This window comes from Rosa chinensis, chromosome 4 (assembly GCF_002994745.2).
Source record: "Rosa chinensis cultivar Old Blush chromosome 4, RchiOBHm-V2, whole genome shotgun sequence".
NCBI lineage: Eukaryota > Viridiplantae > Streptophyta > Magnoliopsida > Rosales > Rosaceae > Rosa > Rosa chinensis.
This window is the reverse complement of record NC_037091.1, coordinates 34,849,761-34,863,873: the sequence shown is the minus strand read 5'-3', so window position 1 is coordinate 34,863,873 and position 14,113 is coordinate 34,849,761. Positions and strand designations below refer to the sequence as shown.

Below are 14,113 nucleotides of genomic sequence, written 5' to 3'. Positions count from 1 at the left end.
AAATAGAGATTTACTTAAACAACAAAATATATGCTACCTATAATAATAGCAATAATATATCATGCACAAATGGCGACGAATAATAAAACATAAATAAAATAACAAGGCATGCTAAAATGATCAATATTATCTAACCATACGGGCTCAAATTTTCTAATTTTACATAAGGACAATAAAAAATATACGGCATGCTCAAAATAAAATATAAACAATAGTTTAATATAAAGGCATGCTTAGGAATAATTATATAAGCGTAAATGAAATTCACAAAACATGCTCAAAATTTCATAATAAAAACATAAACAATAACATATTTAAAGCATGCTTAAACATAATTATGTAAAATTCACAAGGTATGCTGATTCCACAATTTACCGAAGTATGAAATTAAATAAATAAAAGAGAACATACTTGATTTCGAGAAAACAAAATGATCCTAGCACACGCGCGTGCTGATGCAGGCGTGCGTAACGATCCGAGGAGCCGATGCAGATCTGGTGGTTCTATGCTTTGAGCTAGGCCGTGCGGCTCGGCTTGATAGATTTGGTTTTTTTTTTTTTTTCTGGTTTTGTTTTCTTTTGGTGTCGATGGAAAAAAGAAAAAAAAATCTAGGGTTTTTTTATCTTTTTTCTTGGCTATTGGCTCTGAGCTTGCTGATAATGTGTAAAAGTCAATGGAAATTGGCCTACTCATTACATTTGATAGTCCCTTTATATAGAGAGAGAATTACAATGGAAATATCAATAACAATAATGACAGTAAATGCTGATTGACTTGTAATCGCTAATTCCTTAATTCCCTCTTCGTCAGTTACTTTGACGCATGCACATAATGTGTTTTTCCTTTAACATTGTACCATTTTTTGAAATTTTTTTAATAGAAAAATAATTGCAACTTTTTCTTGACCTTTAAGGATCCAGAACCAGGATTTCAAAAAAAAAAAAAAAGAATAAAGATCCAGAACTAGACGAACCGAAGGTAATAAATCCAGTTTCTTTTTTCTTTGATTGTATTATTTTTTTGTTGACCAAGTGATATATATTAGGCACATCCTGATCCTGGGACCAAATGCCCTAATCAGTTTCATTGCTCTTACTGCCTTCAGACCTCTTTTCTTAAGGCTCTTCCTCTATCTGTGTTAATCAGAGGCTAATGGTTGCCTAAGTGGCAAACTTGCAATCATCTAATGGAACAGTTTGATTCTATTCAACTTAAGCACATACACAAAGAATCCAATATGGTGGTTGATATCGTTGTCTTCAACTCCCGTTGCAAAAGTTATAAATGATCTATGTATTTTGGGGTAACGCCTAATATTAATATGTGGTTTCAGAATGTTTAATATTACCTTTTCGTGATTTGCTAAGTTGATAAAAGTTGGTCCAAAAGTTAATTTTGACAAAAACTTTTTCATGTGCAAGGATAAGTTTGTCATCGCAATAAAAAAATTGAAAGATAATTAAGTTCAAAAAAATATTGGAAAATGAAGTTTAAAAATAAAAAAACAAAAAAACACAAACCACAAAAAATTGAAGAATTGAAGAAGAAATGACCTGATGCAGAGAGTTCAAATTGAAGAAGAAAATAGATCGTGACTTCAATGGGGACACGGGTGTCAATCCGATGCTGATAATAGAGACTAATAGAGTCTACACCAAGGCGTTTCAAGATTCCTTCACTAGCAGCTCTCATATATGCCGGCTCCCCTCGAATAATCTCTCTCTTATTGTCCTTAAAGCTGATACCAAATTTGGTGGCCAATTCAAGCTTGTCTCTCACCCCTCCACTCAAAGGCTGAATGATTTATTCAAGTCAACAATCCAAATAAGCTAACCCATAATGGCTACATGCAAAGAATAACAGTGCTTGATTACCTTACCGAGAAGAAGTTCATTGATGAAGGGATCGTAAAGGTCAGCGGTATCAAGGAAGGTGACCCCGATGTCAGTGGCATGGTAGATGAGTTTGATCATGTCTGGTTCGGGCTTCAGAGGGCCAAAGAAGACGAACATCCCGATGCAACCCAGTCCTTGAGCTGAGACCTCGCTCAAGGTCTTGTGAACCCAGCTTCATCCTCCTCATGCTGGCCATGCGTTTGTGTTGTGAAGTAGATAGACTATCTAAGATAGTAGCAGAGTGACTGAGGGAAGAAGAGAAGACGAGGTGAGGGACGGTGGCCATCTTTGGTGCCAAGTGTCGTTTTTAGATTCATGCTCCAGTTTGGAAGCACAACTTTCTAACTCCCAAGATTTTCTATTAGGCAGTTGTTTTTGGAAAGTGAAATTAGACTACCTATTTTACAGGGAGCCCTTCTAATAAAGACCATTAAAATGAGGACTAGTTGAGGACTTTTGTATTAGACTCACTTTTCGATCATATTTATGCAAATCAACCATTAGATGTTTAGATATTTATGTGTCGATATCATTTTCTAAATTTTACAACCAAATTGAAAACCGTTAAAACATTCATAATTTTGATTTATGAGTTATGAACATGTACAGTTCATGTTTGACAGATATGGTTCGTCCATAAATTTGATGTAGTTTGATACATTAACGATTAACAATTTGTGACTTGATACACATTTACGCAAACGTACGTATCATTGTCAAGTTAGTGAAGTATTATGCCCAAAGTTATCGTACCACGGGGATTAGTGGCTAACCCACAATCCTTGGGTAATCGGAAATAAAGACACTTAGCAAATAAAAGAAAACGAAAAATAAAAGAAAATAAAAATGCTACTCTAAGGCACCAAGCTTTAGCAATGCTCGGCTTTGGTTCTAATCAAAGCCTAATCAAAACTAAGAGCCTGGTTGTGGTTATTTACAATGAGTCGAAATTGTCATCGATAATTGTAATTTAAATTTCTAATAACTAAATTGCAAGAATTTAAATGAAAACTTTAACTAACAACTAAACTAGATGAAGAAAGCAAAGTAGGAAATGATATAAATATGGGATTGGTAGTTAGGGATGATTCCTAACCCTAATTCAATGTTCTAGATGCTAATTTAATTGACATGCAATTTACTAAAAATGGTAGAGGCCGCACCCAAGGCTTTTCAAGGCTCAAGGGCCGAAATTCCCTTTCATGGTATTCCTACTCCGGTTCAAGGGTTGTAGGAACTCACTCAGCATGAATTAGAGCCAGTTTAATGGTCATTAATTCACATCAAGAGTCTTAGAAATTCAGGAATTAGGCAACCAAGCTCACCATAACCGCAATCAAGCTAATCATGTAGTGAACCATGCTTGTACTTCCCACAATTATTAAATCGGGGTTCTAGCTCTAAAATCTAAGGATGTCATCCCCTAAATTTCAATCTAGAAATATTAAAACACATACCCAAGAATTGACAATTCCTAAGCACGCATTCTAATCAATTATCACAAAACACAAACATCCAATAATTAACAGATTCCATTTATAAATTAAATTAAGCATCCATTACATCAAATTTCGGTTAGGGCACACAATCCTAACACCCAACAAAATTTCTACTCCATAAATATATACATCATCAATTCCATCAATTTAATACAAATAAAAGACGGAAAGGTATGGAAGAGGGAGAACAACCGAGACAAGCTACCAATGCTAAAAAGCATACATAACAAGTCTTGGGATTATACTCTCTCTCTTTTACCCAAGTGGTGATTAAACCCCTTATGCTTGAAGTATTTTTCCTTGAATTTTGTGAAATTGATGAGAAGATGGAATTTTGGTGAGGTGGATCTTGGTGAGGAAGTGTGGATTTTGGTGAGGAGAAGAAAAGATAAGAAGAAGGAATTTTAGTGAGGTGGGGTGATTCTTGGCAAGAAGGAACAAATGGAGAAGGAAGGTTTGGGCTGCTCTGTTTTGGTGGTTTTTGGTGCGGCTACTGTTGGAGAGAGGGGATATATATATATATATATATATATATATATATATATATATATAGAGGTGTGCAGCTGTAGGGTATAAGAGCAACTCCAACAGATTCCCTATATTTTTATTTTTCTCTACTTTAGGGAAAAATGAGGCTCTTTTGCTCCAACAGATTCCCTATAACTATCTTTATTTTAGGGAAAGTGAGGAGATAGAAAACCAAATTCCCTATATTTACAGCAAACTCTAAAATTTTAAAGAAGAATATGGAGATTTTATAGATTACTGTAAACTAGGGAATCTGTTGGAGTTGGAGAAGAAAAATAGGCTAAAGGTTTGACTTTTGTTTCTCTATAATACAAAAATTATAGGGAAACTGTTGGAGTTACTCTAAAAGAGAAGAATGGCTCTCATTTATTTTGTGGTCAAGAAGAGAAAACGAGATAAGGGTGGCATGTGAGTGAAGGATAAAGGGCACGTGATGGTTATTCTCCTTGGCTGAGAGATAATGCCAGAATGAAACAATGAAAGGAAATGATGCTAGGGATGACACGTGGCAAAACCAAATTGGTCTTGGAGGTAGAATGATTAACTAATTCATAGTTTAATTGATTAATCAAACCATTAATTGATGGTTTGATTACCCCACGTGCTGCTGCTCAAAGGCTTAATGAACCAATTAGGCTTAATTGAGTAAATGATCATTTACCCAATTTCAACAACAAAATTATCCACTTGCTCCACTAACAGTTTTTTAACCTCATTTACCCAAAACACTCTAAGAGATTATTTCCCTACTACCCAATTAATTCTTTTTTTATTCTTTTTATTTATTTTTGGGACTTTTTTGCCCTCTCCTTCTTTCTCACTTAGACAGAAAAGTCATCCTCCACCTTGCGGACTCAGGCGACCGGTGACTGAATCCGGCTACAGGACTGGTGACCGGATTCTGGCGTCTGAATTTATTGCCCCTAATAATACCTAGTAACCATATTACTGCCTCCCAGTAATCATATTATTGCCTCCCATAATCATATTATTGGCCTCCAGTGAATTGCATAAACTCCCAAAACCAAAATGAATACACTACAGGCACAATTGATCAATTTATATGCATATTATTGCCCCGCAATAGACATGTATAACTACTCAATAAAACTTTTTTTTTCATTCTTCTTTCTTCTTTCCTTATAAGCCTTCTGCCAAATTTACCAAAAAAATAATAATAATAGTTGCCGCAATGGATAGAAAGAGAGCCATGAAAATAATACTTGCATAGTTGCTATGACTACTATGATTACTCCTCTGACCGCCACGTCATCATTCTCCTTCTTCTTCATCATCGTCTCTTTCAACATCTCCGTCTCCATCTCTCTCTCTCTTCCATTTTCAAACCCCACCAGAATCCCCCAACCCTAGAGCCCAACACGACCCTAGATCCTCGTCCCCAAAACTATGTCGTCCGATTCGTCGAGTACAAGAAGTGGGAGGATCTAAAATCGAGTGCGTATGCGGAGGGATCGGATTGGATCGATAGGAACAATCTGGCCAAGGATTACCAGACGGATTTCAGACTGGTCCGGATTGACCGCGCCTGTGAGACGCCTGGAGGTGGCTGGACGACCTGGAGGAGGCTTTTCTAAGTGGAGAGAGAGAGTCTGGCAGTCGGCCGGAGGTAGAGAGAGAGAGAGAGAGAGAGAGAGAGAGAGAGAGAGAGAGAGAGAGAGAGAGAGAGAGAGAGAGAGAGAGAGAGAGAGTCTGAGAGATGAGTTTCAATTTAATTAATAGGGGCAAAACTGTCAGCAGATGTTAGAGTGGGTAAATGGGGTTAAAAAACTCTTAGTGGAGTAAGTGGGCAATTTTTAAGCTGAAATTGGGTAAGTGGTCACGGCCCCTTAAGCTTAATTAAGCAATTAACAAATCTCCAATTTCGTCTTTTTGCCGAAAACTCAAATCTTCACCATTTTTGCGACATTTTATCTCGTTTCCACAACTCTGCTTATTTTCTACAAAATAAATAAAAATGGATTAATTACATAATAATTAACTTGAGGATTAACTAATTTATCGTGTTTTAGATACAATTACTTGCATAGAAATGTGTGTAATCAATTTGGAAGAAAATTTTCAAAAGTGATCTACTCATGCATACATAAACATCTAACGGTTGATTTGTCGTAATATAATCAAAAAGTGGGTCTCCCAAATATTTGATAAGAAAATCCTCAACTAGTCATTATTTTAGTGATCCTCATTAGAGGGGCTCTCCTATTTTACAATCCGCATTTCCTATTTCCATTTTTTATAACTTAAATTTTGTATCTTTCTAAGAATTACAACCAAAAATAAAAATAATGAGTGTGGATTTATAAAATGAGGAGTGGAGTTTCACTTCTCTTGTCTTTACTTTTTTTTTATCCACAATTGTCAAATCTCTAACAAAAGTCGTAGTCAAAATGAGTCATGTAACTAGAATCTTTTTTTGTTTTTAATAAAATTGGGTGTTAATCTATTAAACGTAAAATAGGGTAATAATACCTAATGACCACTCTTGGAGCACACGACAGAATTATATCATTGTTTAGGTAACTCTAAAGCTACCCTAGATAGAAAGATTTGAAATCAATAACTTGACAATACTAAGGTTGGTGCCAAGCAATTCAAACTCCAACCCCAATTTATTCTTAAACCTAGGACTACTATACACAGAGGGGGTTTCCCCAGGAATATCAACTGCAGCTACAAACTCAACTTGATCCGCAACCTACTCTTTATCAACAACTTCTTCCATTGCTTTTTGGGAAAATTGGAGTCCTTCAGAAGTTTCATCTTTTTAGGCTGCAGCTTATCAATCTGGACCTTGCTCTTGCTGCGAATTGGTCGACCAAATTTCCATTTCTTTGCAAGAGAAACTGCTATAGCCCCAGTCTTCAAAGCTAAAGCCAAGGAAGGTTCAAAATCTAGTTGAACAGGTGAAAAGGGAACCAGCTATTTCAATTTCTTGGCATAGGTGATCAAAGGTGCCGGAGTCGGGATAACACTCGTGATCGGAGCAAGATCACACACAGTCATGCATTGATGATTATCAATGTGAGTAGCAGCAAAAGTCAGAACACGAAAATATGTTACCTGAGCTACCAACGCAAAGGTAGAAACAGTGAGAGAGCAAGCAAAACACCAGAAAAGAGGTTAAGGATCGACATCATTTGCCGATGCAGCTATCAACTGCTTCCCTGCATCCTAGAATTAGGGTTAGGGTTGGGACACATACCAAAAGAAGTAGAACACAATCCACCATTCTCCTACTGGAAGGGAGGACTAGTCCAGCCAGAAGATGGGTGCTCCAAAAAGCCACAAACCCGGCAAAAACTGACAAACTTCTCGTATTTACAATGGAACACCACCGAGACTCACGAAAAGAATTCAAACTTAAAAGGGGATATGCCTATCTCACTGACGCAACCAAATACTTACAGGTACCCTGCTAGATCTCGGGCTTGTCAAGCTATAGCACAAACCCTAAAGTGGAGCCAACCATTAAAGCCGCCTTTATAACCAATGCTAGCAGAAGACCAAACACTTCCATCCACACTGAAATAGAAGTGATCGAGGCTGACTTCATGTTGAAGAGGCCATTGTAAGGTCAAAGCAAGCAGAGACTTTGTACAAAGCCAGGGATCCCCATTAACAATGTGATCCCTCTTCTTTCGAGAGGCGATTCTTCAAACCCCAAATGGATGGGACATCATTCCTATCAGAGCCTTTGCATCAATTTTATTCTTCACCGAAATTAGACGCCCAATTGTGCAGTGATGTCGGAAAATTATAGAGTTGCAACAGCCCCCAAAGATGATTTTCCCATTCTCCGAAATGGCAAGCGACGCCATGAATCAGGTAGAGACATTGTCCACAATTATGGAAAATGATGACGTTGGTGAGAGTAGCTTTCTGGTGTTAGTGAAAGTTGCTTTTGTTGTTGGTGAGAGTAACTTTCTGGTGTTGGTGAGAGTAGTAGCCTTTGGTGTTAGTGAGAATAACTTTTGGTGTTGGTGACAATAGCTTTTGGTGGTGGTGAGAGTAGCCGGATGTGGTCAGAGACCTCGCCGGAGAGGAGAAAAGAGAGAATTATTGATGATTTTTTACTCTAGTGACATTTTCGTAAGTATGTTGATTTTTGATATCTAAAATTTAAACAATTTTAAATCTAGTTGGTTAACGAAGAAAAAAAATGTTAGTGGCATGTTGGCTAACATAATATTCAAAAATAGCCCTATATGTAATTGGTCAGTAAATATATTGGTGTATATCCATATCTTATAAACTATTTCAAGGCATATAAAATATTTCACACTTTCGTTTAATTTTTTTATCAATTTTTTTTAACAAAAGAGATAATATAATCTAATTAAGGCTAGAAACGCCATATAAATTATGTCTCAGAGAGACAAGCAAACAAAAGACTTGATAAATAAGTCATGTAACGAGGGATGACTTCATGAGAATCTAAACCTCCATGGTAGAACATGTAATCATTTCTGAGGATTTGGATGTACTATACATCTCTAACAATTTAAGCACTTTTAACTTGAAAGAATTTCAGAATTTTTGTTCGCCTTAGATATTTAGTTACTCTTGGATACTCACTAGGCCAATAACCTCAACATACAACAGTTTTTACACAACGAAAAAAAAAAAGATGTTGTGTGATGATGGAAAATCAATCATACAACACGATTAAGAACCTCACGTTGTAGAAGACCATAAAATTTTTGATGTTTTTATGTAGAAGGTGATTGCATAACACTGATAAGAATATTTTGTTGTGTGAATGATAAAAAAAAATAGCGGCAGATTTCCCTCCTACTTTCACTCAAATTTGGCTCCAAATTCTACCTCACATGCACTAATTTTTACTACATAGTACAACAGTTTGCTTGTTTCTGTTGTATGAGTGTAACTTGTAAAATGTCATACAACAGTGTTTAGCCTTGTGTTGTCCAAGTGAGGGAAATGTAGGCGGCAAGATTTGGATGTGCCCCAAAATGACAAAATTTTGCTTGAAATGTTGGTTACTTGTGTGATAATTTTAGGTTCTTACAACTAATGATATATTTATGTTGTCTGAATGAGTAAGGATAAGCATCTACGCAAAAACTGATTTTGTGATTGTACATAGGCGGGAGTTTTCTCTCTCAGACTCTCAACTCAAATTTTATATGTAGATAATCCGACAACAGAATTTGATTTATCTGTTGTATGAGTCATAAGTAAAAAAGATAAAAAAAATCTATATGTGTCCCAGAAGAAAGAGAGATAGAAGCACCCCCAACCAATATTCATTTTTCGTCTTCGACACTTCGTCAAAATATAGCAAAACTTCTTCTCATCCCTCCTGTCTCACTCTCGTCTTCTCTTCATTCTCTTCTCTCCCAGAAATCTCAACTATATCCTTCAACATCGCGCTTTGGGAATTTCTCTCTCTCCAGAGTCCAGTTCTCATTGTCCCTAATTTCACTTCTCTCTCTGCAAATCAACCCTAAATCTTCCCTCTCTAAACCCTCAATGGATCCGACACCTTCTTCTACCGAATCCAATCACAGCCACCAAAACCTAACCAAAACCCCATAACCCAGCCATCAACTCCAGTTCTTAAAAGCCTACCCGTCACCAAACCCCGAGTCAACCCTAAAAGAATCTCCGTTGGAGCACCCGGACGAATTCTTCGCTCAAATCCAAGACTAGAAGCTAAAGAAGAAGGCCTCCACGTTCCTCTTGGCCCTAGTTGATGCCTCTAGAGAGAGCCTCCTCACGGCTCATCGATTACTCAGTACGTCTCTTTCTCGAAATGGATTAATTTGGTTGTTTGTTTTGACAGTGGATGATACGAATCAGTGTTGTTATCAGGTATTGCGCTATGGAAGACCGGAGTTCATTCGTTGCTTTTCAAGCTAATACCAATGTTGTTATCAGGTATATTGTTCATATCCCAAGTTTCTTCCTTACAATTTCAATTTCTGTATTAACGGGTTCTATATTATCTTCTTTGCAACTTTATATGATTTCTAATTATTTTCTGACAGTATGTTAGGAGATTAGTTAGATATAGTATGTTTGGGATATTTCATAAGTCATCGAATACATGCCTTGGGTTGGGATGCCCTATACACCTATTGTTTTTCAGCTTTTCACAAAGTTAAGTATGTGTATGTGCCATTGTTGATGTCTCTCTGACAAGTTAACCCAAATTTTATCATTAGTTCAAAAATTCTCACCAGAGGTATTGGTTAGTTCAGTTTAGGGCATGCATATTCCTTTCTTTCTGGATTTTTTGAAATAAATGGCCCTTTTTCTTTTGGTGATCTTGTAAGACCTACAACCCTCAGCAAAGCATGATTGTATTTCTACTCTTTTAATATAATCTATTACAAATGGAAGTGAAGATATAGTATAACCGATTCCTAATGAATCTTAGTCAGAGGACAAATTAAGTGGCATTTAGATTTACATGTAAATACTGTTATTGTCATATCAATTGCTTCAAGTTATAATACAACCCTTTAGTCCCTTCTCCATGGTTATAACTTGAAATTATATAACCTGGAATGTAGTAATCAGATTCACATCAAGATTATATAATTTCATCTTAAGCTGTGTATAAATGTTGCTGGCCTATATATATATATATATATATATATATATATATATATATATATATATATATAACACAAGTGCTAAATTTGTTAATGTTCTGCTGGCTCTTTTTATTTCTAACTTTGAAGTATAGTTTCTGATGATAAGCAGATTGGTTTGGTTAATATATACATATAAAGAATGAATGTGGTTAATAAGACTACTTGGTGTGGTTTGCAGCTTGGTCTGAGATGCAGAACATGACGTTGCCAGGTTAAAGGCTGCATGCAGGTCATTCCTAACACCTATTGTCTATGAAACTGATACTTATACTACATATCTATGGTTGTTGCACTAAAATCGAACTTTCTTCTATTCCAAAATTGGAATGCAGATAATCATAGTGTGCATGTCTTGACACGGTTTAGATCAAAGGCTGAGTTAATTGTTCCGGGTAAGAAGGTATTGCCTACTTATAGTTAATTAAATCCAATTTTGCAAACTCTTGGAGTAACTACTCATTAGAGAAAGGTTAATAGTTTGGAAGGATGCGAAATTGGTCTTACCCCTCCCAAGAAACCACAAAAAGCAATGGAAGAATACCTTTTCTTTTTCCTCTAAATTTGTTACAAACGGTTATAAATGTTCTAAATGTTCTAGTCCAACCCTCATATAGTGTGGTAAAGACTACTTAATTAAGTTGAAGATTTCTGATTAATTTGCATCATATATGATGGTTTTTGAATTTTAGGATCACTGACCAAAGGCTATGGCAACTTAGAGAAGTTACGATTATGTTTTCCTTCCAGTACTCAATAGTCATTGAGCCTACTACTAATTTGTTTCCCTTCCAAACAGTATGTGTTATTGTTTCATGCTTGACATGACATCTTTGGTTCTGTTTCTCATTAGTGTTAGTATAGAGCCTGGTTGTTCCTTAAGTTACTGGTTCTGGTAATTTCTGTTGCTCTCATATATGTCCTCATTGGGTTCAGTTTTGTGGGTGTACATGTTAGTGTCAGTGCATAGAGTTGAATTGCGCTTGATATGCATTCTGGAGTTGCTTACTAATAGCTTAAGGCTTTAGGCTTGGAAGGATCATAGACGAGTAACACAAACAATTTTCGATTGGAATTGGAATGTTGCTAATCTACCACACTATTATATAAGTACACAAATTAAAATTAACACCAAATTTAACTTCCAGAAAATTCTTGGTTTCTTTGGTAAATGTCACTGCTTTTATTTTTTTGGTAATATGAATCTAGTCTTGTCTGTAACTTCTTTTTAGATAATTTGGTTACATACGTGAATGTTTTCTTGCTATTTGTAGCTGGGAACTTTCCAGGAATCGTAATTGCAGAGGAGCCAGAGTGGAAAGATAGCATTCGAGGTTCAATTGGTGTTGTAAATTTGGCTGGAATGCCCATTAGTACAAGATGGACTTTTGTGGTTTACTACCTTTACCTTTCTTTTGGTTATCCTACCTGTCTTTTTACAGTAAATAGTGACAATATGAAAAGAAGTTCTCGATAACTCTTGTTTTGTTACTTTATAGTAAGCATACAGCAAGTACTCATTACAGATATAGAGATGGTAAAAGAAATTAGCCTGCGTACATCTTTGAGCTTGGGGATTTCCTTTTATCTATCTAAGGACCGCAAGCCACTATTCTACCAAGGCATTCTAGCTTCAAATGGGTCAGTTTGGTCTTACCAGTGGAAGATTTTTAGCTTTGCATCACATCTGCCTTGTTTTTATTTTTCTCTGACTTTGGGATCCATAGTATGGTAGGCCTCATGTGAGCTGTACCCGTCCCAAGCCTCCCAGAAAGGTCCCCAAGTCACCTCATGAGGTAATTTTTTTCCCAGATGTTTTACCTTTTTACTTTCGTGTTATGAATCTATGCATAGATTTGTGGAGAAAACCCATTAGGATTCACTAGGAATGCAAATAAGTTAATTTGTTTGTGTATATGAAGATCAAAGTAGCTAAATCCAAGGATCAAGTTTGTTCCTTTTGCACATTTTTATGGTGGAAACCCATTAGGAGTCACAAGGAATGAAAATAAGTTATTCTATTAGTTGAGCAAAGTAGCTGAATTAGCTGAATCTGAGGGTATAGTCATGTCTTTTTAGATGTAGTATCTGAGGAAACACACAGAGGGCAAGTAGTTTTGATTTGATTGCTCTTGAGTGGTTTTGTTTTCAGTTTAGGATTTTCATCAATTGGGCTTGTGCTTATTTTTTTTTAATACTATCAAGCAATTGGCAAGGGATTTGTAGTCCGGCATACTATGTTTACAGAGAATTACAGGCTTTACTTCCGCAGTCATTTTATCCAAGGGTGTGATTCCTGTTCTTTCTCTTCGCTCTTCTCTTTTTGACAAGTTGCACTATATAATGGTGAATTATGAAATTCTATATTGCTATAGCATCTGGGAAGGTTGGGAAGTAATAAAATTTGGCAGATATGTTGGGATATTTCTAATTTTTTACTTGCAAGTTAATTTATTCAAGTATAATCTCCCAGCAATGTTGTTTCACAACATAGACATGGTCAATTATCATGTGCAGTTTAGTGATATATTAAGAGATAATGCATTAAAAAAAAGGTATAATCCATAGTTTTCTTTGTTAGCAAAGAAATATGTGCTTCCTATAAAAGAAAATTGATTTGGAGGTTTTGTATGTGTACTGATCATTTATTTTCCTTCTGGTTTGCAGGTTAGAAGTAGTTCTTTTGTTCATAGTGTACCTTGCTTATGGATATGATGATGGCAGTGCTCTATCATACATTCTTCTTACAATGACCAGTTGGTTCATGGCACTTTCTTGGCTTTTTGCTCCCTATTTGTTCAACCCATGCCCATCTGGGTTTGAGTGGCAGAAGTAAGTGTCTTAAGAGGATTCCTACCATTTTAAGGGTTTCAAAAGAATCCCATTTTGGGCAGTTTGGTAATCAAATCTGGGAGTTAACACCGAGTACTAATGGAATTGATATATTTGTCTTAAGCTGAAAGATTGGTGGGCATTTGGGTGGAGTTTGCTTAGTCTACGTTACGTGTAAGTGATCTTCATCTTAGTTGGTGTTTGCTTTTCAATTACTGATCTTGGTTTATTGAATAGCCCCATGTATTTCTATATCTACAATTAAGCGTACATATATATACAATTTTACTCATTAGTTAATGATTCATTGTACTTGAAGGTAGTTCAATTCTGCTCTTTTGTTTGACTCTAAAGTTAGATGTTTACGGTGTATAGGAAACTAAAAGAACTTTTTGTTTCTGAGGAGCGCAAATGTTTCCAAAGATTGATTGGAATACTATTGCAGTTGAGATTATTGATTTGCTGGGTATTTGAAGATAGAGAGATAAAGTCATTTATATGAGATATTGAAAGCTTGGATGAAGTGAAGAAGAGGTTCAAGGAAGAGTAGCTGTTCAGCCTTGTGATATTGTTCTCAATGTTGTTCTTGTGTTTTAATGTATGAATGATTGAGAAATACTATGTTTATGGTACATTTGATGCTTTAATGTAAGGATTGGATGCTTTAATGTAAGGATTGGAGTACTTGAATTGATGAATTGCATTCAGATTTCTTTCT

The 14,113-nt window shown here is 36.0% G+C and overlaps 1 long non-coding RNA gene and 1 pseudogene across 2 annotated transcripts; one reads left to right on the top strand and one right to left on the bottom strand.

Annotated features, from left to right (window-relative positions):
- Nucleotides 1-1,160: 1,160 nt before the first annotated feature.
- On the bottom strand, nucleotides 1,161-2,091 carry LOC121052837 (annotated as a pseudogene).
- Nucleotides 2,092-9,763: 7,672 nt separating this feature from the next.
- Nucleotides 9,764-13,976, top strand: LOC112198205. Of its 2 annotated transcripts, none has more exons than XR_002935896.2 (7): nucleotides 9,764-9,778; nucleotides 10,745-10,795; nucleotides 10,899-10,958; nucleotides 11,838-12,359; nucleotides 13,231-13,395; nucleotides 13,520-13,569; nucleotides 13,771-13,976. It is a non-coding gene; the product is annotated as an uncharacterized LOC112198205 (long non-coding RNA). The 2 variants fall into 2 exon arrangements; XR_002935895.2 differs by having other exon boundaries at nucleotides 10,899-10,966.
- The last annotated feature ends 137 nt before the right edge of the window (nucleotides 13,977-14,113 follow it).